Genomic DNA, 20,636 nt, shown 5'->3' with positions numbered 1-20,636 from the left:
AAAAAGGCAAACTTTGTCAATACCAGACAGAGAAGTTCAGACAGACCTTTTGAGCAAGAAGTAGGAATTTAACGCTAAATACCACCACTACATCTACTTTCAGATGAGGGTATTCATTGAGAATTTAACAGAAAAATAGATTTCAAAGACAATAAACCATAATCCTTAGCTCTAGACAAACTGCCCACAGTACCAAGACATGGCTCAATTCAAGTGACTTTGAGCGAAAAGCTCCTTTGAATGAGGCGCATGAAAGGCTTGACCTCAATTTTCCATTTCACAAGGCAGGTTATTTTTCAGAACAGCAAATAACCAACCAAAATACGGGTCAGTTGTTTGACCAGACTATGTTTCATGAATGAAATTCAACAGCTCAATTACAACTTAGCAAACTCAAGCCATTTAATTCCAAAATCCTAAATCATGCTGGACATCTATGAATTGCAAAACTGCACAAGGTCAGGAGCTCTCTTCTGATCCTTGGCCACTCGGAAGAAGGGAATTGCCGAGAACACCTACTGAACAGTACAAAATTGGAGCACTGTTTTCTTTTGCAAGCATACCACTCTCTCTCTTGTCTCACTGATGGCAACGAGCTTATTTCAATCAGCATGTTTTCTGAAACACTTAAAAGATGAAGAAAAAAACTTATTGCTCATGCTCTGAAGATACTATCATTCATTACTGCCACAAGACAGCCTGAACTCCAATACAGTCATTAACAAAGTGGCCAACTTGCATGGAGAGTCAATTTTACAAGAGTGGAAGGACTGAAACCAGAGAAATGACTTGAAGTGCTGCCTAATCTGCCCCTAGAGCTAGAGAAAAGCAGACAGTATTTGAGCCTGAATGCTCTCACTGTGTCATTCGTGGCTTCAGGCAGTCCACACAAAGTTGAGATTTGAATTTGGGAGTCAGCAAACAGGATTCAAGGCTTTGTAGCTACAGGTGGTCTCAGAGCTCTGAGATTTGACTTTCTTTAAAAGATATTCAAGAACTAAAAAGACGCAACAAAACTCAACTTACGACAACTTTCAAAGTTTTCCTTTACCCTATATTTGCCTGGTCATTAAACCTGTAAGAGGATTTAGATTTATTTCTGCTCTCTTAGAACTATAAATGCTTACACCAGCCAGGTTATTGTCCAATTTCTATTCATAGCATTCTGAATGATAGTGATGACTTTCTTTTTACATTTTTTATAATACTTCAATGGACAGAAGTAGTGGTGATGCATAATTTTGGCTTTGTTAAGTCAGCCGAGAGTGTCTTATGGATTTCATTAAAATTCTACTACAAAAGCTCTAAGCTTTTGACGTATTGGCAATGCAGAAATATCACCTTTTATTCATTTAATTGTGTAACCACCTCAACCCAAAAGTATCTTTACCCACAATCTGCTTGGTCATTCCATCACAACTATTAAGGACAACGGAGGAACCTGTTCCCATAAAGCACAAAGATTAACAAATGTTCGGTTGGGGGTTTTTTTATGCCCAACACACAAAAAAGTGCACATTTTCAACACATCTTTTGGGCAGAATGTGGTTGGTCATGGAGAATAACAGGAGGCCTATCCCTGATCAAACATGATAGCAAGAATTGTATTCAGACTAAAAACATTATTCTGCCATTGGAAAGAGGATTATTGGAAACAATACTGAGAGTCACTGCAATGAAAGACAAACAGGGATTGAAGGGAAAAAGTGTAGGTTACCATAACTGAGCAACTCTTCCTCATCACTAGTTTTTACGTTGAGTTGCTTATTTTACAGCACAAAGACGAATAAAGAAACGTAAAAATATCCTAACTTGATGACTGATACGTAACGGTGATTCCATAATCCATTCAGCCAAGATTTCAAAGACAGAAAAATAGTACGTAACTGTCAAGTGGAACAACCTTTTAACAGAACTGACAGGAACTACTTTGCCCTCCTAACTTGTATCATTTCAGAGTTAGAGAAACCAGAAAAAGCAATAAGAAAAGCAAAACACAAGTTGTCAGAGTAGCTGCCCATCAAATTCGAATCAGTTGAGTGATTATAAATTATGAAACAATAGGTCTGTAATTGCTCATAGGGGTCTTTTGCTCTTGACTGTGGCTCAATCAAGATCAGCCAAACACTTACTAATGCTCTGCTTCTTCAGCTCTAACTCTGCAACCACCTGTGCTCATTTATCCTTAAACCAGATACACTGCCAAAGAAGTCTGACTGATCACAAGTTTAAGTCATTAGTACCAGCTGTATAAATAGCTTGTGTATATGCTTGTAATGATCAGAAGAAAATATCGCTCAGCTTCAAAGATATAGCACACAATGATCTGCATTTCTGGATTCTGTCTACAAACAAATTATTTGTTTGGTGCTCTAAGCAATTAGTTCTTGTTCCTGGAAATGCTATTCTACATGGGGGAATTCTTCGTCCTAATATTTTCACCCCTTTGATGGGAGGCTTCTATTCATAGGTTTTTGGTTTGGTTTTTTTTTTTTTTAAACGTACATGGAGTTTGCTTGTTTGGATAGGTTTTGTTATCTTTGTGTACTTAAGAGCAATTTTAAAACATTCCCATCCAAAGAAGTGTCATACAACAAAACAGGATTTGAAAGGTTACAAGATCCTCTGTTCTGACTATTACTTTCTGAAACTATTCCAGCAGTGCTTTCACTGGAATATTTCCTTAGTACTGATCGTGTTCTTGTGGCTATTGAAACAAAGCACCCAGGATACAATGCCTTCCCATCATTCATGATGTTCAGTCATGCTCTAAATATTCCTGCCCATTCACAAGGTGCTCTCACGAGCCACAGGGACATTTCCCACTGCTCCTTACCCCTGATGCCTTCATGTCTTCTAAACGCTCCCAACATTTAATGCTTTTTACAGCACTTCTGTCAACGTCCAAGTTCCATATTTGTATTTAAAGTCATTTTCACCTTCCTTAATATGGAGTTTTCCAACTGACACGTCTGTAAGTGCGCACTCTCCTGTTTAACTACTGGTCACCACAAATACTTAAAGGAATTCAGGCACGCTTTCTTCAGCAATCCCTTGAAAAGAAGAAACCTGGATTATCAGTCACAGGCTACAAAATGGCACTGATGATCTGGCTCAGCATTGTGCCCTGAAGGCTGTTGCAGGCAGAGTGGTTCAGCAGCAAGATCATCGCCCCTTTCTACATTATCCGGAAATATTTCTTTGGCTCAACAGGGAGACAAGCTACACCAAAAATCCACACCTTATTGCCTATTTTCATTGTTTGTCTAACAGTTCTTTTGGTGGCTCTTCCCCAGCATAACGCCTAAATTCCACAAACACGGGAATTCTATTTCAAACTGCACCCACTTCTCCTCATACCACATTGCTCCATATTCAGTAAAGCAAATGAAGTTCTGATGTATTTGAAACAAGACCACTGCCTGCAGGAGCTGTACTAGGGTACTACTGGTGCCTAAGAGAATCCAAAACTCCCTCAGAATGATGTCACTGCCCAAAAATACCTGGATTCCACTCAAATCTTCCCTAACACGTTACCAAGCCCTACAAGATCAGATGCTACTTAGATGTGAACGTTCCAGGGTGTTGCTCATTGCTCATTGCTCAAATTGTGACTGAACTTCAATCACAATTGAATCGGCTTGCCTCAATTTCCTCACTCGTATTTCCATAGAGAAATTTCATTTCTGCTGGAATCTACTACATGTTTTCCAAAGGCAGATAGAATACTGGTTCCAACCAACTTGGAGCTGCAGTAAAGAAAAACACTGGAAATACTTTAAGCAACTGCAGATGGCCTTCAGGACTTGTGGACAAATACTCCTGGATCATTCAAGGAAGTACATTAATTCAAGATCTCTGGAAAAAGGTACCAGTTAAAATGTCTGCCATCTCTCCTTGCACTCACCAGGTGTATGCTTGGTGGCTGCTTGCTTGACTTCAGCACAAGGAAGAGTTGGCATTTTTAATTTACAAGCTGCAGGTAAACTTTGAAGATGTTACTGGCTGTTGGCAATATTGGCTGTTCAATTTGCTCTCTTCATACCTGCTTCTTTCTTCTCCACCTTGCCCCACACAGGGGAAAAAAACCAAAAAAACCTACCTAGGTGCTCTTCAGAGAGGAGAGACTAAATCACAAACACTTCAGGGCAGGAAGCTTGAACAGCTGAAGCTCTTATTTGCAAGTTCTGTAAATGCCATTTCATACAACTCGATATATTCGCCACCCCACCTTTTCCACAGGCAAACGCTGCATCCATCCCTCCACCCCTGAAGCCCACCAGGGGCACTCTGGTATCTCTGCCACCATCTTGAGGAGACACAGACTCTGAAACATTATTTTTAAGGAAACTGACAATTATACACACAGCATATGCTGTTTGCCTCTGCAAGTCACAGCCAACACTTCTATTCTTTCCTCCAACAATAAATTTAAAGTGTGTACTACGTTTATATAAGAAGAATATATAACCCAAGGGTGCCGGCTGCAGCCCCACAAAGCCACCAAAAGTTTATTTGGTCTCTCAAAAGAAGGCAAGCACCTTTCAGAGGCATCACCATTTCCTTCTCTCCTGGATACAGAGCCCTTCAGGCAGATTTGGCACACACGCTTGCAGTAAGAGGACAAGATGGAGCAATTCTGTCAGTGCAGCAGATTAAAAAACCTGCCACCAAGAGGCTTTATTCCAAAGGCAATTCTCCTCTGATTCACAAAAGGTCTGCCTACCATACAGCCAAGCAGAGGCTCCCAGATGGTGCTGGCAAAGCAATCTCCACTTTCTCCCAACAGCACAGCAGCATGTCGATGTCTAGTAAAAAGTATTTCCAGCCCTGATCCCTTTGCTGTCAGTTCTGTAACATGCACTGCCCTGATTAAATAAATAAAAGCCTATCAACCACCAGCAGTTTCAAGACTTACATGAAGCTCTCCTACTCTTAGGGGAAAAACCCCATGAAGTCAGCATTTAAAACCAAGAGAAAGTGCTTGGAATTGTATCTCTTTCTTAATGACAGTCCCACTATTCCCTAAAGTTTGGGGAAGTTCTTTAAAGCAGCAACAGTTTAGGCCAGATGATCAATAGTTTGCTCCAGTAGGAGACAGGACTAACACTGGACAGGTACCTCTAAAGTCACCAGAAACCAGCAGATTGCAGTTGGCTTCTCTCACAGACACACCTCTAAGCGATCTTGGCTCCCAGTTCCAGCCTCCTCCACCCTGGCATCCACACATGAACAAGTGGACTAAGCAGCATTGCTCAAATCCTGCTGCACTTGCTTAACCTCCATAAGATTCCCCAAGACAGCTTTACTTTGTGTCACTTCTGCTCTCCTTCAATCCTGCAGCTCTTCTGCAAGCTTCTGCTCAACACTTAGCACAGACTACTCAAGAAATCAGAACACAGGAACTCAGAAATATTTCAACAATTAAGCTTTCTTCTGGAGTAGAACCAACCATATAAATCAGACAATTGGAATATTTCCCTGATTTTTATTTTAAACTTTAAAAAAAATCCACACTAATAAAAGGACCTTAATACATTGATAAAGTATTCACCAGGTCAATGAATAAAAAGGTTGAAGTTTCTCTCAAAGGAAAAAAAACAAAAAACAAAAAAACAAAAAACAAAAAAACCAAACAAGTCTAGGTGGGAGATAACAGGCACAGCACCCTGTGTCACATTTTTCTGTCTTGAAGAAAAAATAATGGGGATGTTTGGACAAGTATTTATCAGAACAAAGCCTACAGTGGCCCCTGAGGGTAAAGTCAAATTTTTTCAATGCCAGCTAGTCAGTAACTCATTGTGACTGTTAAAAAACTGAACTCAAGGACACTGGCAAAAGCAAGATTGGAGAACTGTAGATATACTATCAAATTTCTACCATGTGAAACCTATTTTGATGGCCACAAAAAGCAAGACACATTCCCTCATGCACACATTTGTCATACTCAGGTTTGTTACACCAAGTGATTTAAAGTGACCCTGCAGAAAAACTGGTTTGCAAAGACAGCAGACAAGAAAAACTTAGAGGCCACAAAGAGTAGAAGAGGAAAAACTGAACCACCACTTGCTAATGATAGTTCAGTTCACGCACTTGTGTATGCAGACCCAGCCAAGCCACCAGAAGGTGAATGAAAAATCTGAAAGCACAATTGAGCAAACCTTCAAAAAAAATCTATCACTTAAGAGGCCAATTTCATGTGCACATGATGCTGAAAATTTAGAAGAATCAAAATAATTGAATACTGAAGCAGGAGGATAAGAGTCCATACCATTGACACAAGATCATTTTTTCCTCTTAAAACAATGGGAGAAATGTCTTGTATTAAAACGCTTGCTTTCTTTAGGACTTCTAAATTGCACTAAATATTAACCTTCCTAAAACTGCACAATGGCAAACCCAAATTAAAAAAAAAAAAAAAAAAAACAAACTTGGGACAAGAAGAAACAGTGATATATATGAACACAGTTCAACAGATCTCCATAGACACTCCTACGTTTCAGAATTGAGTTCATCTTGACTATCCACACACATTAATCTGAAATCCCAGCTTTAGTCTTTCATACAAGTTCTACTTCTCAGTACTTTTAATGAGGAACTAAGATCTTGATAAAGCCATTCATTTCATTGGATCAGAAAGTCCTTTGCCTGCTGTACATTTTCTCTGCAGCTGTAGGCATGCATGAGGATGCCTAGCATGTGCATCTGCGTATTTCTATTTACACTAGGAGTGCTTAAATATTCATCTGCAGTTCTGTATTTATGTACACAGCTAAAACCACACAGCTATGTTAGATCTGATGTATTTTAATGGGGTCAAATCTTCAATCCATGCTGGGATTTTCTGCTATTTAAGAGAAACAGGCTGTGGAGCATTTGACCTTTTTCTCCAAGAGCAAGAGAAAATGTCCCAGATGTGCTAAATTCTGGAATGCATTGTTTGTATCTCTTGTAAGAACAAGTCTCCAGGCACCTGAGCAAAGATAACCCACCTTACATGGATACCTCACAGACGGGCAGCAAAGTGCTGTCATCTTACCAACCAATATTAAAAGCAGGCTACTGCATGAGGCTGCCAGAGAGGCTTAGGCAGTGCTGTTACAGCTCACATTTCCCACTCGGTTTGCTACAAGAAGCAGCAAAAAACAGTTTCTTTGGCTCACCAATATCAATAGGAAAAGAGCAAGTGCTTTCCATAAAGAAGGATTCTCACCTGACACCAGGAGCCCCCTGGAATCTTGGATACAATCAAGCTCTATGAAATACACTGCTGATATACCTTGCAGATAAGACAGAATTTTACACCAATCTGTTTCCCATCTTAATATATTCTCTTTGCTGTGACAGGTAATTATGCAGAGCAGGACAGCCCTCTGAATCGCTGTCTTGGAAAACAAACATCGCTTTAATTAACATAACCAGCACAACAAAACATTTTCTAAACTTGCACTCAAGAGAAAAGATGCCCTTCACAAAGACAGCAGCTTGAGGGCATTGAGAGGATTTTTTGGACTTGGGGGACAGGGACAGAGCAACATTACTTGTTTGTTTTCAGTTTTGTGCAGCTCCTCATCTGGTTCACCGGCGGCTATTGAGAACTGACAGAAATGCCACCTATCTTATCTAAACAGTTCTTATCTGACCTTTTCTGCCTTCTCTTGAGACAGACAGCAGGACTCTGGTACTGCTAAAGGAAAAAGTACTGCCCGGTATCTCTAAAAACACAGATTCTCAGAAAGAAAAGAACAGTCGAATGCATCAAACAAGAACACTTTATTCCTTCAATAATGCTTACGTATTTTCACTATTTCAAAGTCTCCAAATAAAGCTTAGAAATTAAACACGTCAATGCTACATTCAAATATTTCTCTCTTCTAACCTAAGCCAGAAAAAAAAGAAAACCAAATCAGGAAAAGAAATCCTTATTTTTACTACAAGAAGTCTCGGTTTTCCACATGAGAAGCCACATTCTCAACAAACTGATGCCAGAAGAGTCAACATTATTGAAGAGGGTTGAAGTGAGCTGTCAAATTACCTTCCGTCCTCTGAGGATGTGCACTACACTGCCAGCATGTTTCCAGCTCTCACATTCAGAGTAGGAGAGCCAGGACTAAAACACCTGCTGGGCCTAACGAGGTCCCTGTCACATCTCTGTGATAACACATTGCTCATGTCTATCATGTAACACAGGCAGAACATATTCTCCTGGTTTTAGTCCCTTAGATTCCTCGGTCTAAGCAAGAAATTGGCAGCCTGCCTGGCTTCCTATGGACCATTCTGGGGTGGGACCACCAGGTAAATCTCCCCGAGTCAGGGCATGATATCCTAAAGAGAGACACTGCCCTCCTTCCCCATAGATAAATGGGATGATGAGCAGTGCAGCAGGAGCAGGAAGCTCTGCTAAGTTTCCACCACTGCCATGCATTTTCTCTTCACTAAACATCGATTTACTTACAGGAAGAAAGGCTCCCCTAATAGAACCTGTTCTTTTGATGGCAACCAAGAGGGAAATGGGCAAAAAATAGCTTGAAACTATACCAGTTTCAAGCTATTATTAACTATCAGGCATACACTGACAGTAGGAGAGATGAGCTGGCAAGAGGGCTTTCAATAGCCCAAGAGCCCTTTCATCATCTGACCAGCTTCATCTATTGTATTCAAATAAGTGTTAAAATACAGAGAAATCACACATATCTAGTGCCTTTACAAGGAGTATCCAGGTGCAGATTTCTTTCTGCACGTGACTAAATTTAATGCATCCTTGCCGTGTACAAAAAAAAAAGCCTTGTGAAATGAGAGGTGCTAACATTTTCTAACAGATGGGATGACATTACAGAACAGGATCCTTTTTGTTACTCATGAAAACAACATGCTCTTGGTGCAACTGATTTCACACATAAACGGCAACAGTTTCAAAGCCCAACATTGCTATTTTGGGCCAGTTAGTAGAAACCCATTTCTAAAGCTGAGAGCAGCTCTGACAATTAATTACAAGCTCAAGATCAAGCATGTCCAGTCCTTGGGAAATCCCTAGACATCAATCAGAATGACTCCTGAGGGCCGCCACAGAGTTCAGAGCAAGTATTCTCTCTTTTGGCAGATCATCTTTCAGTGCCTCTGAGCTGCGCAGATTATCAGCATGAAGATTTTATGGAATAAGATCAAGGTAAATAGGGCCAGGAGGTGTACAATTTCCTGCGTTTAGGTACAACAGACTTGCCACAGGTAAATAACTGCTCACTTAGGCACTTATACATCTTACAGCCAGGTGAGGGGTGGGGAAACACTCACAAAAGAGACTAAAACACACTGCAGGGCAAACTGCAATTCCACCAGTCCACACCTGCAAAACTCATTTACCACAACCCTGCTCAGCACTCCACAAAGACTCCTAATGAATTTATGCAGCAGCAGTACAAGTTGACAAATACATGAAAAACATTTTAAAAAAATAACTATAATGTCATGATGTTCCTCATGCTGATCTGAGTCAGGGTAAGAGCTGAAGGGCATTTCCTTGTGAGCTGACAGGCCCACAGCAATAACCCAGCCACGACTGTCCCCAAGGACAACAAATGGGGCAGACCCCACTCTTCCAACAGGCTGAGCTAATCAACAGATCTGCACATCTACTGCAGAATCTGCATAAGAAATCGATTGAAACCATTGGTTGGTATGGATTCATTTTGCCAAAAAAATAACTGTGACGGGTTGGCACGGTAATGACTTGAACTTTTCCACAATACCATGAAGTACTGATGCTTCTGGAAAAACAAAGTAGATTCTGAGGTACCATTTAACCTTCCTAGAAAGAAACCACGCCAACAAGATGAGGTAATCTTGAAATTGCCATCTCCAAGCTTCCTAAAACTGGAGAGAAGGTTCGTAATCTATTCGGACTCTGATTAAACTCAGCAAGCAACACGGTAAAAAATATATTAAATAGAGCTTTCAAATAGACAAACTGCAACAGTATTTACTTATTTTCTTCTATTTCTCCTCCCTGGAATCCAGTACTCAGGCAAACTTCTCACTTCTACAACAGCATCTTGACTTTTTGACACTATGATCATTCAAGTCAACGTGGAAAATACATGCCCAAATAGAAAATCTAGATGCTGAAAGGAATATCAACAAAGTCAAATCCAACTTCTAAAAATAAAATCCTCAAGAAGTGAGTCACCCACCCCCAAAACTGTACCACTTATAGCTACTTTATAACAGAAATACAGGAAATATCAAAGGCCTTTTTCCACTTTGGAGGTTTATGCACAAAGCAGAAGTCCAGCACATGTTTGTTTGTTAATGGTTGAGACCACAAGCAGAAAAAAACCCCACAAATAAACCCCAGCCAACAGTATAAATCAACATAAAGAAAGCTCATCATTTCCTGAGTATCACGGCCATAAAGCTGCCCAACAAAGAGAGGACAAGACAAACTTCATACTCGTATAGCAATCTAAACTGAAAAGCATCAAAATATACCACGTGGAATCACTAGTGCGACAACCAAGCCAAAAAAAATCTCTGCTATCAATCTTCAGCAGCCAGCTCCCACTTTTTTACCCTGTTTTAGAAACCATTTCTTCTTACAGAGTCACTGCCAGGCTCTCACTTTGAGTCCACTGTGTTTGACAGATCAGCTACAACATTTTTCTTCTGTAAAACAACAGAACTTAGACCAGATTTTACTCACCCACAGACTCTGCAAGCCCAGGTGTCGTTGCTTTACACTCACTGTGTCAGGTTCTCCTACCACCAAGCCCGAAGGTGCCACAGTGAAGGAGCTCTGGAACTTGCTGCTCTGATGAAGGCACTTGGTCCAACTGCAGAGTTTCCACTCTGTCTAACTGAAACCTTGACTGATGTCAGCTGTGCCTCATTTGTTCCATCACCAGGTTTTCCTGAAGAGCAGCACTCACCCTCCAAATTTTAGCCCTGTAGGGGACAAAATTAAATTATATAAAAATATACAATGAACATCTATATTATTTATAAACTGAAGTATTTATGATTTATTTAATGAAACTGTAAAGTTTAGCCCTCTAGGGGCTAAAATTAAGGGGACAACAAGTAGAAAGACAAGAGAAGCACGATCTGTCCAAGAAGTAAAAATCACTCAAGGCCCATCAGGAGTTTCAAAGTTTCCCTCAAATAGTAAAGATCACACAAGCAAAACAGAAGTCTCCAAAGTATCTAACAGAATCATTTTGTAGAGATGACATCAGTACATCCACCATTTAATTAATTCATTAACAGGTGCTAAAACCCCTCCTCTATCTGTCCAAAGACCAATCGTGCACAGAAAAGAGGAACATATGGAAATGAAATAGAGTCTTGCAACATGCAGGCATGCGGGAGACAGACCTTTTGGGGATCCCGAAGGTGGCAGCACAATTACTAAATTACCTAAGCAAGAGTCAGCCGCCAAAAACTCCTGGGGAAGCACCACGGCCCAGAGCTGCCCCTGCCAGTGTCACATGGGACAGCTGCAGCTTGTTTGGAGGAATACCTAAAGGTGATCCACCCAGAAGGAAAGGGATCCTGCTTTAAGAGAAGTCTCTAGTTCTTAAAGGATTGCTGAAAGTAAGAGTACGTTTATTTGTATGTTTTACGCTTAATACTTGCTTGAATACCCCTCCAAAAATGTTGTTAATCTGATAACTAAGAACGTGCCATTAAAAAAAATGGCATGTTTTTGTCTCTTTCTTTCAAAAGTCAAATATTCCTTGTTGTTTAATGGAAAAGCAGGCTCCTCTCCAAACACATCCTGTGAGGCCTTTTCCAGTGAAGCAGTGTGCATAATGATAAATGAAAAAGGGAAAGGTTCTTGCAAGTATTTTTATCTGTAGTATGCAGGGGTTGATCTGTTACACCCAAAAATTATTTTCAACTTAAACAATTCACCTTTGCCAAATCCCTAACTCACTCTAAAACTCTAATAGGTACACACAACATTTCTTGTGAATAAGTTTGCAACAAATCCTACAAGATCACCCTCAGGAAAGGTGGCAAACACCCCAAGGGAGTATACAGCACACAATATACACTCCTTGGAAGCGGAGGGAGTGAGATTTGTCCTTCCTCCTCCTACTTTTTTTGCCAAGAGTGAGGGAGTCCCAAGGAACCATTTCAACACTTCAAGGAATGTCTCACATGCCAGGAAAGGCTCTGACACAGTGATTGAAAACACTGGGAGGAGGGAGGACACACAACACATCAGCCAACGCAGATTTTCGGCTGCCTTGGACATTATTCCTTCACAACAGCCACAATCTTTTTCCATAGACATTCTCCCCAGGTAAAAATCCAGGCGTGATGGTGAAGGGGCTAATTCTTTACCCTGTTTAGAATCAGTCAGAGAACTTCACTGTGTTTGTGACTCGTGCTCTCTTCACTTGAAACAGCTCCCACAAGACCTTGAGGGTCAACTTGCTTCAACTGCCAGGAGGTCAAACTTGATAAAATCTTCAATATTGTCCTTTCCGGTGTATTTCCTTATCCTCCTACCCTTATGAGATCTGCCTGTACTGCAGGACCAGCTATCTGCTCTAACAACATGGTTCTTGTATGAAAAATACAAGCCAAAATAGAAAATCTAGATGCTGAAAGGAATATCAACCAAGTCAAATCCAACTTTTAAAAACAGAATCCTCAAGAAATGATTCACCCACCCCAAAACAAATGCAGCAGGAGAGGCAACTTATTCATCTCACAGAGATCATTCTCCTATCTCTCCATGCTCTGCTCCAAAGTGTGTTCAAATCAAAGGTTCTCAGTTTTTTCCTCTTCCCCTTTAATTGTATTTAATTAGGTTGGGTTTTTTTTTCCTTTGAAGTCAAGGGAAAGAGACCTATTTATTTCAAGGAATATTTAGCCTGGCCTTTTCCTTCCAGTGTTCTACCTCACTGCATCTTCAACCCCATTGTTCCATAGGGACAGGGAGGCACCCAAATAAAGATTAATAAAAAGGCAATTCCTGTGGTGTTATCAATTGAAGAAACAGGATCACTTTTCCCAGTGTCAATGAACTTCAATACACTAATAAAATTAACAAATATCAAAGTGGTTTGGGTCTGAAATAGAAACATTTCCACTAAATCTGAGTAGCTTTTCCAAATACTGGGCAAATAGTTTGATACACTTTGAAATACTAAAATATCTCCAGTGCTCCAAGATGAAGCTGAGCAAATTTCACTGAGTGAAATGAGACTAGACATTGTTTGCACCTTCTAAGCATGCATTATATTTTCATCTTGGTGTTTAAAACAAGGCCACTGCAAGGAGAATTTCCACTGTCCCAGCTGTCAGTAACTGGTTTTGTGACTTACCTGCTGGGGAATTACTCACTTCCCACTGCAAATCTGAAATCACTGTTCATTTGGACAGATTGCTCCTGACTGCACCCTGATGATGTGTCCTCAGTCCAGCTCGTGGCACTGGCAAGATAAATGTGTAGAATGAGATTAGGGGCAAAACACTAACAAAATTTGCTTAGATCAAAGAGATGCCCTCACACCCTGTCAGTACTACCTGACATCTTCCTGACAATATCATGAGGCAATTAATGTCTGTATGTCTTGGCTGATGGAGGTGAATAATGGTAAGTTCTAGGAGGCAACTGTCTAAAGCAGGGGAAGCTGATTAATTACCCAGCAATAATTCATTATTGAGACATTTAGGTCGACTTGTGCACCACAAAGTCAGAGGGAGCAGGAAACAATCAAACCGATGAATACTGTTCAGACTAAACTGTTGGCAGCTACAGCCATAGAGGCACATTTACAGAGAAAATGACACCATCTCAGAGAAATCAGGTGCCTGGAAGCAAATCCTCAAACCAAGTGGGCACTCTCCATCCCACACAAGGGACGCATCAGCACGTGCAGCAGGAGCCCCTGTGCTGGCATTCTCACTGTTTCTCAGGTCTACCTGTTCCCTGCCTCAAACAGGGGCACAAATGAGGAGCCAGTCTGCAAAGCCTTGGGCTTTCATCTCACACTGCTACACTGAAGCAAATGGACAGGAAAATAGAAGAAGCCTGAATACACCTCTGCTGATAAAGATCTCTATGTTAATACCATTAACATTGACTACATCGAATTTAAAGCTGATATCTGCCTGCATATCACATCCAAGTCTCTTTTCAGGTGTACAAAAAATGTGTCTATTTCACAGCATTTCTTCCTTTACTTCTCCACCTGGATCATACAGAAAATACATTTCTTGGCCACCAGCAAATCATTGCCCCTTATGGGGACTGTTCCCTAAAGAGTTTCAGTACCAGAACAATGGACTACTGCACAGCACCAAATTTCAATTGTGACTTAACTATTCCACAAAGGGGATTTACTGTAGTAAATCACCTCTCAGGAATACACAATTATTTTAAATTTCACTGACATTTTCCACTAACAAAACAGCACTTCTACTTTAGCAGTGATTCGAAGATGGAAACTTTCCATTAAGCCTTTTCTTTCCTCTGGGTGTCAGAGTTGTCCTCAAAGTCCTTCTGTGTTAAAAATTAATTGTCTGCTTTGGTCTAACACACCCAATGTATTCGTTAGGGAGTACACGCACAGTAATACCTCAGAAAGGTTACAACCCTCCTCCCCAAGATCTTGGATGGCAATTTTGGGTTACTCTGAACCTCTCTCCAGCTTTGGCTTCTGAACTTTTCCTTTAATCTACTTTTTCATTCACTTCGTGTATACCGATACAGTAGTTTTCCTCTTTTTGTAACCTGGTGTCCAAATACCAGAACGACCGCTTGACCATTTCCATAAGCAAACCATCCTCTGCAAAACTCTTCAGTCAGAATCTTATTATTAAAGCAACTTTTTCCAAGCAGTTTCTGCCGCAGAGCCAAAGGGCCCTCTGCTCAGAATCCTTTTCCTTAAAAGCACGGGGATATGGATGATTTCTGTGCCCCGTAAAGGTCCAGTGCCATTCACCTCTGGATACCAACCTGTTCTTCCATCTGACTGGGGATGGAGTCGCGGAAGATGAGAGGATTTCTCTCCAGCAATGATATCCTGCCCCTTGGCAGATATCAGGCAGTTCAAATCAAATTTCAGGTTTAGCTCACAACACTCAGGATGCTGACAGATGATGGAAGCACTGCCACAGCAGCTCTAGCTTGACTTTCTGCCTACACTACTGTACATTTTAAACTACTTCTGAACAGGATCACTAGAAATGGGCAGCCATCCCTAAATCATCCCTGAAAACACAATGGCATCCAACAGGTGTTTGCTTGAGTTATCCCCCTAAGGGAAGGCAGTACTTAAACAGGCATAGAGAGGATAAAAGGAATAATTCTGTTCCTAAGAGCTGCCTCCTTCCCCTGTCTCCTCATTTCACATCAACATCTAAGAGGTCAACATTCAAGAGCTTTTCCTACAGTCTCTTCTTGAACCCCTCGGACTTGTTCTCATCTCAGGATATCCAGGTAACTCCATTTAGAGTTCGTATATCCAGGTAACTCCATTTAGAATTACTGGGGATTTGTTCATCACCTTTATTATCTTCCAAGCTACTAGGCAAACCAAGTGGGCTATCCTGTCTTATAAATTCCAGCTCTGCCCGACCAATGTATGACAGACATTCACTCCAGGAAATACTGCCAAAAAGAAGACATTTCCCTGATCTTCTGGCTATAGTGGACACCACATAAAGGTACTAGAGCAGAGCCATGAAAACCAGAGCAAGGCAAACAATGCCTGGCCCAGAACTGTCTCTCTCACACAGAAAAAAAGTCAGAACAATTAGGAGGAAGTCCAAGATTATTTAGATGATAACCATGCGTCCACCAAAACACTGCACGGGGGAAATGGATGGAGTCTAGAGAATTAGAGCAGCTGCCAACATGAGACTGAAGTTTGTAAACACACTTTTCATTGCAACTCTCCACAAAAAACCTTGGGGCCTTTCACTACTCTCCCCAGAGGTTTTGGCCGTGTTATTAGTTTGCTTGGTGCCAGTTTGAGTGCCACTGAACCCACCTTCTAATTTATCCTCAGAATATTTAATTAGATCAATTTTGGGCTATATTATCATGCTTGGGTTTAACTTTTTGCCTTATTTAACATTATTAAGTAGAGAAAGGATAGGGCCTATAATTGTTGACTTCACATTAGGCACAATTTCTGCATTCTGTGAATGCTTCCTCATGAGTTTTTCTCTGCTTGCTTAATTTATCCACTCCAAAAGACTGACTTCATAAACTACAATTACCATGGTGATTGTCATTGGAATATTTTCATATACTTATAATCAATGTATTTTTAACACACAGTCAAAGGTTATACATTTGAAATCGTGTAACCTTCTGTATTGATATTAAGATTTAGTTCAAGAATATGATTGATAATTTAAATATTTTCCTTTCTCAAGTCATGGAGCATAATTAAATAATTATCAAAAAAAGATACACTGCCATATCATCCTATCGTCATGCCTATTCTATTATTCCTGTGGATTATTTGAGTAATCCATAATAATAAAGATCTAAAGAACAACAGTTAAACGAAAAGATACAGGATAGTTCCTCCCAGTTTTGATACCATGAGACCTGTAAGGTTAACTCCGAAGGCCTCCAACGGGCATTCAGAATAATTCATTCTGTGTGTGATATTCCTTACTTATAGCCAAAGCAGGGAATACGCTACAGCTTCTAAACATTTACAATCTCTAATCCATTTTTTTCCAACATGAGTAATTTACGTATCCAAGTCCAAACTGAATGAAAACTACGTTTTGATTTACTAAAATCTCATTATTCTTCTAATAGCAATAGGCACGAGAATGAACAGTAGTAAATCCTCCAATTCCCACTAACTTCACTGAATACCACACCTTAACTTTATAGGGGATAAAGATATTGAAGGAATTCTATACTGTTTGACAGTTCTAAGACCACAGTTTTGCCTTTGCAAACTGTATTCCAACTGCTGTTTTCAACATCACCTCATGCTACACAAAAATCACAATGCAACCTGCACAATGCCGATCGGCTCGGCTCCGACGGGCGGGAATTCCTCTCCTTCCAGCTGGGATCCGGGGGATTCGTGGTGGCCGACGGCGCTGCCCAGGTCACCAACAGGCGCTGGGAACATGATGAGATCCAGGCTGAGGAATTAACAAATCCCCTGGGACACACCTGCCTGGAATGTCTCCAGAAATGTGCCAGATATGGGCGGGAGGCACTGGAGTAAAGGTGGAGAGGGCACATTTCCCGTGGGAATATGAGATTTGGAAATGCGGGATTTGCGAGGGCTAAATCTGGGAACATGGGAACTCCCATGGAAATTCCATCCATGGATCTCAGTCATCCCATTCCCATGGGACTTCCACGGATGGATCCTGCTGCTCTACCATGCTGATGGGAATTCTGTAGGTGGACCTCACTGCCATCCCATTGCCGTGGAATTCCATGGATGCATCTCACTGTTATCCCATTCCAGAACCCCCTGATGTCCATGTGTCCGGAAAAGGGGAACACAGAATCCCGATGTTGTCCTGCCACACGTACAGATGTTACCCCAGCACCACGGGGATCAGCTGGATGAAGGGGGATGAAATCCGGGATCATTCCCAACAGTGACGGCGCCTTCCCCCCCCGGGCCAGGATCGAGGCGCTGCCGGAGGAGCGGGAGCAGCACCGGTGCCGGGTGGAGCATCCCGGAATGCCGGAGCCCGGCATCTTCTCCTGGGCTGAGGCGGGGAATGTGGAATGTGGTAACTGGGAGTTTGGGAATGTGGCGCAGTGGGATGGAGGTTCCCCTGCCCCTCCTCACCATCCCGTGCTTCCCAGAGCCGGAATCCAGCAGGAATCTCACCCTGGTGGTCGCTGTGTCCGTCATCGCTGCCATCGTGGTCATTCTCCTCATCGGATTCAGCGTCTGGAAGCTCCAATCCGGTTCTGCCCAAACCCATCCTGGGGGCTCACCCTGTTCTTCCCCCCCTCCCAAGACTCCTGGAAATCCCCCCATGACCCCACCAGTCCGCCCCCAAATCCTCCTGGGTCCCCCCTAAGCCCCTCACGGGGATTCCTGGGATTGTCCCCATGTCCCCTCCTCCAGGACTCTGGGGTTCCACCCTGACCTGTCTGTGCCCCCCTGGTTTCTTCCACAGCCCCCCCATGATAGTGGGGGCAGGGGCCGAGTGCTGGTGTCCCCCTGCCTGCAGCAGATCCAGGGGTGAGGGAGTTCAGGGGAGCCCTTAGTATTTTGGGTCCCCTGGGAATTGGGGTGACCCTCGGGGTCCCCCAGGATCTCCCTGAACACGCTGACGCTGCCCAGTGAGAAGGTTCGGACCCGGCACGGGGTCCCAGCTCTGTCACCTGCCCTGCCCAGGTACCCCCCAGCCCCTCCCTGGGAACCTCCAACCTCCCCGTGACACCCCAACCTGCCCTGGAACCCCAAAAACATCCCTGGGACCCTCCAAAAACTCCCCAAGATTGCAAACGACCCGTACGAACCCCCTAAACCCTCTCAGGACATCAAAATTCCCATGGGACCTCCCAACACGCCCCCAAGCCCCCTTGAGAAGGTTTATACTTGGCACGGGGTCCTCATCACCACCATCGGCATCACCCAGGTAGCCCCAGACCCCCCCGGGACCCCCAAACCCTCCCGGGACCCCCAAACCCCCCATGGGGGCTCCACTACCGGAATCAACGGGAGTGGTGTCGCCCTGTCAAGGGGAGTTAAAGCGGCGCCTGACTGTCGGGGGTTCTTAAAGCCGTGATGGTGGGGAGACCCCCAAAAATCCACCCTGGGGGGCACTCTCCCATTTGCTGCACTCGAGGGAGCCCCAGACAATGACGGGTCCTGGGCTGAGCCCCCCACTCAGCCGGGGCTGTGGAGGGAACTGTGGGCGCTGGGACAGGGCTTGGGAGTCCTGGGGTTTACTGGGGGACCCCGACTGGGAACTCCCTTCCCGCTGTCCCACCTCCCCCTATCCCCCCCTCTCACCCCTTTCCCATTGTTCCCCCAAACCTCCGCTGCCCCCAGCTCGGTTTGGGGGTGACCCACCCCTTTCCCATCGTGTCCCGGCCCGGCCCCGCTCACCCGAGAGCTCCCGGCCCGCGGCCGCACGGACGGAGGAGGAGGAGGAGGAGGAGGAGGGACAGAGGAGGAGGAAGAGGAGGGATGGAGGAGCTGGAGCCGGCAGAGGAGGCACTGCGTGACTTCACTGCTCTCTGGATCTGCAGCTCCTTCGCCCCGGGACCATCGCCCCCGTATCCTGCGGGTGACCGGGGAGGGGGAGCGCGCCCCAAATATCCTGGGCGGTTTTTTTGAAGCGGGGAGGGATGTTTGGAGCTCACAGAAAATATATTTATGGCTCCCGGGGCTTTTTTCTGTCGGGGCCGGGCAGCTTGATGTTTGGATCTGGCAGGGCTCCAGAGCTGAGGCGCAGATGCCCCTCAAGGGGACATGGGGGGTCCCCGGGAGGTGTTTTTGGGGGGTCCCGGTGGCGGTGCCGGCAGAGCCCCGGCGGGAGGCGGGTCCCCCCGCGGTGGGGTTGGGCTTCCTTAAGTTGGTGCGTGTCTCTTTGGTGCTGACCCTGCCCGCCAGCTAAACCCTGCGGCCCCCATAGAACCAAAGGTGCCCTGGGAGCCTGCAGGGCCTTGTGGAGCCAGGGGACCGCAGTGACACTGTGGATCTCCTCTCTTCACAACTGTTTTTCAAACTGCAATATCAGTAATTGCTGCCACGCCATAGGCTTAAATAATCCACTCTGTTCACTATTGTTTCAAAGGATGACTTTGATTTCTCCTTGACAATCTGCATCAATTCCTTCTCCCATGACATCAACGCTTTTCAAGGCCAAGCTCCAGTGAGCAGTTCTCAAACCTCCAGTGTCCTGGAGAAATCTGAGTTCCTATTCCTGTATTGATAACTCTCATTTGCTTCTGATTTGTCCTAATTAATTCTAACGCATGAAGGTCAAGCCCTGCAGCCTCTGGGGTGGCCCTGTCAGGGGCCATCACACCCAGAACAATTTCCCCAGAAGTCAAAGTCTCACTGTGCACGGTTGTATTCGCAAACTGGGCGCAGCTGTGCACATCCAGAGGTTTCCATTTCCCCACTGGGTCCATCGTTAAGGGTATGGAGAACATCTGTGGGATGGGTTCTCCATCAGGACAGGTTCCCATCTCCTCATTTTTTCACCTGCTCCTTCAACTGCCCCTTTGTCTGTTTGATGATCCTGCAGCTTGTGAATAGTCTGGTACATGAAAACACCAGCAGTCCAAATCACTGTATTTTCACAGTAACAGACAAAGCATTCCACACCACAGTATCAGCAAACCCCATAAAAATCGCCAATTTCATCCCTTCCTCCTTTATTCCTTGCAAGCAGTCTCACAAAGTTTAGCGCTGACATTTGAGTCGTGGCCAATGCTTTTCTGTAGGGTATTTAGTGTCACATCCCTGAGCAGCCAAAGGTGGCAAATCAGTATTGTCAGCATTACTGCACATTATTATTATTGTTTCACATATAAAGATAGAGATATAGATAGAAACATAGATTTAGACATAGTGGAACACGAGGCTGGTGGGTTGGAGACAGACACACCACACAGTATCTTCTTGAGTTCTGACCAACAGCCACAATTTATTGTTCCAAGC

At 43.5% G+C, this 20,636-nt stretch overlaps 1 pseudogene; it reads left to right on the top strand.

Moving 5' to 3' along the window:
• Positions 1-18,548, top strand: part of LOC136303554 (class I histocompatibility antigen, F10 alpha chain-like) — a 64,733-nt pseudogene extending 46,185 nt beyond the window's left edge.
• Positions 18,549-20,636: the final 2,088 nt, after the last annotated feature.

This window comes from Chamaea fasciata, unplaced genomic scaffold, assembly GCF_029207755.1.
Source record: "Chamaea fasciata isolate MVZ Bird 193981 ecotype frontalis unplaced genomic scaffold, bChaFas1.0.hap1 SCAF_37, whole genome shotgun sequence".
Taxonomy (NCBI): Eukaryota; Metazoa; Chordata; class Aves; order Passeriformes; family Sylviidae; genus Chamaea; species Chamaea fasciata.
Note: the sequence above shows the minus strand (reverse complement) of the source record. Positions and strands in the feature narration are given on the sequence as shown.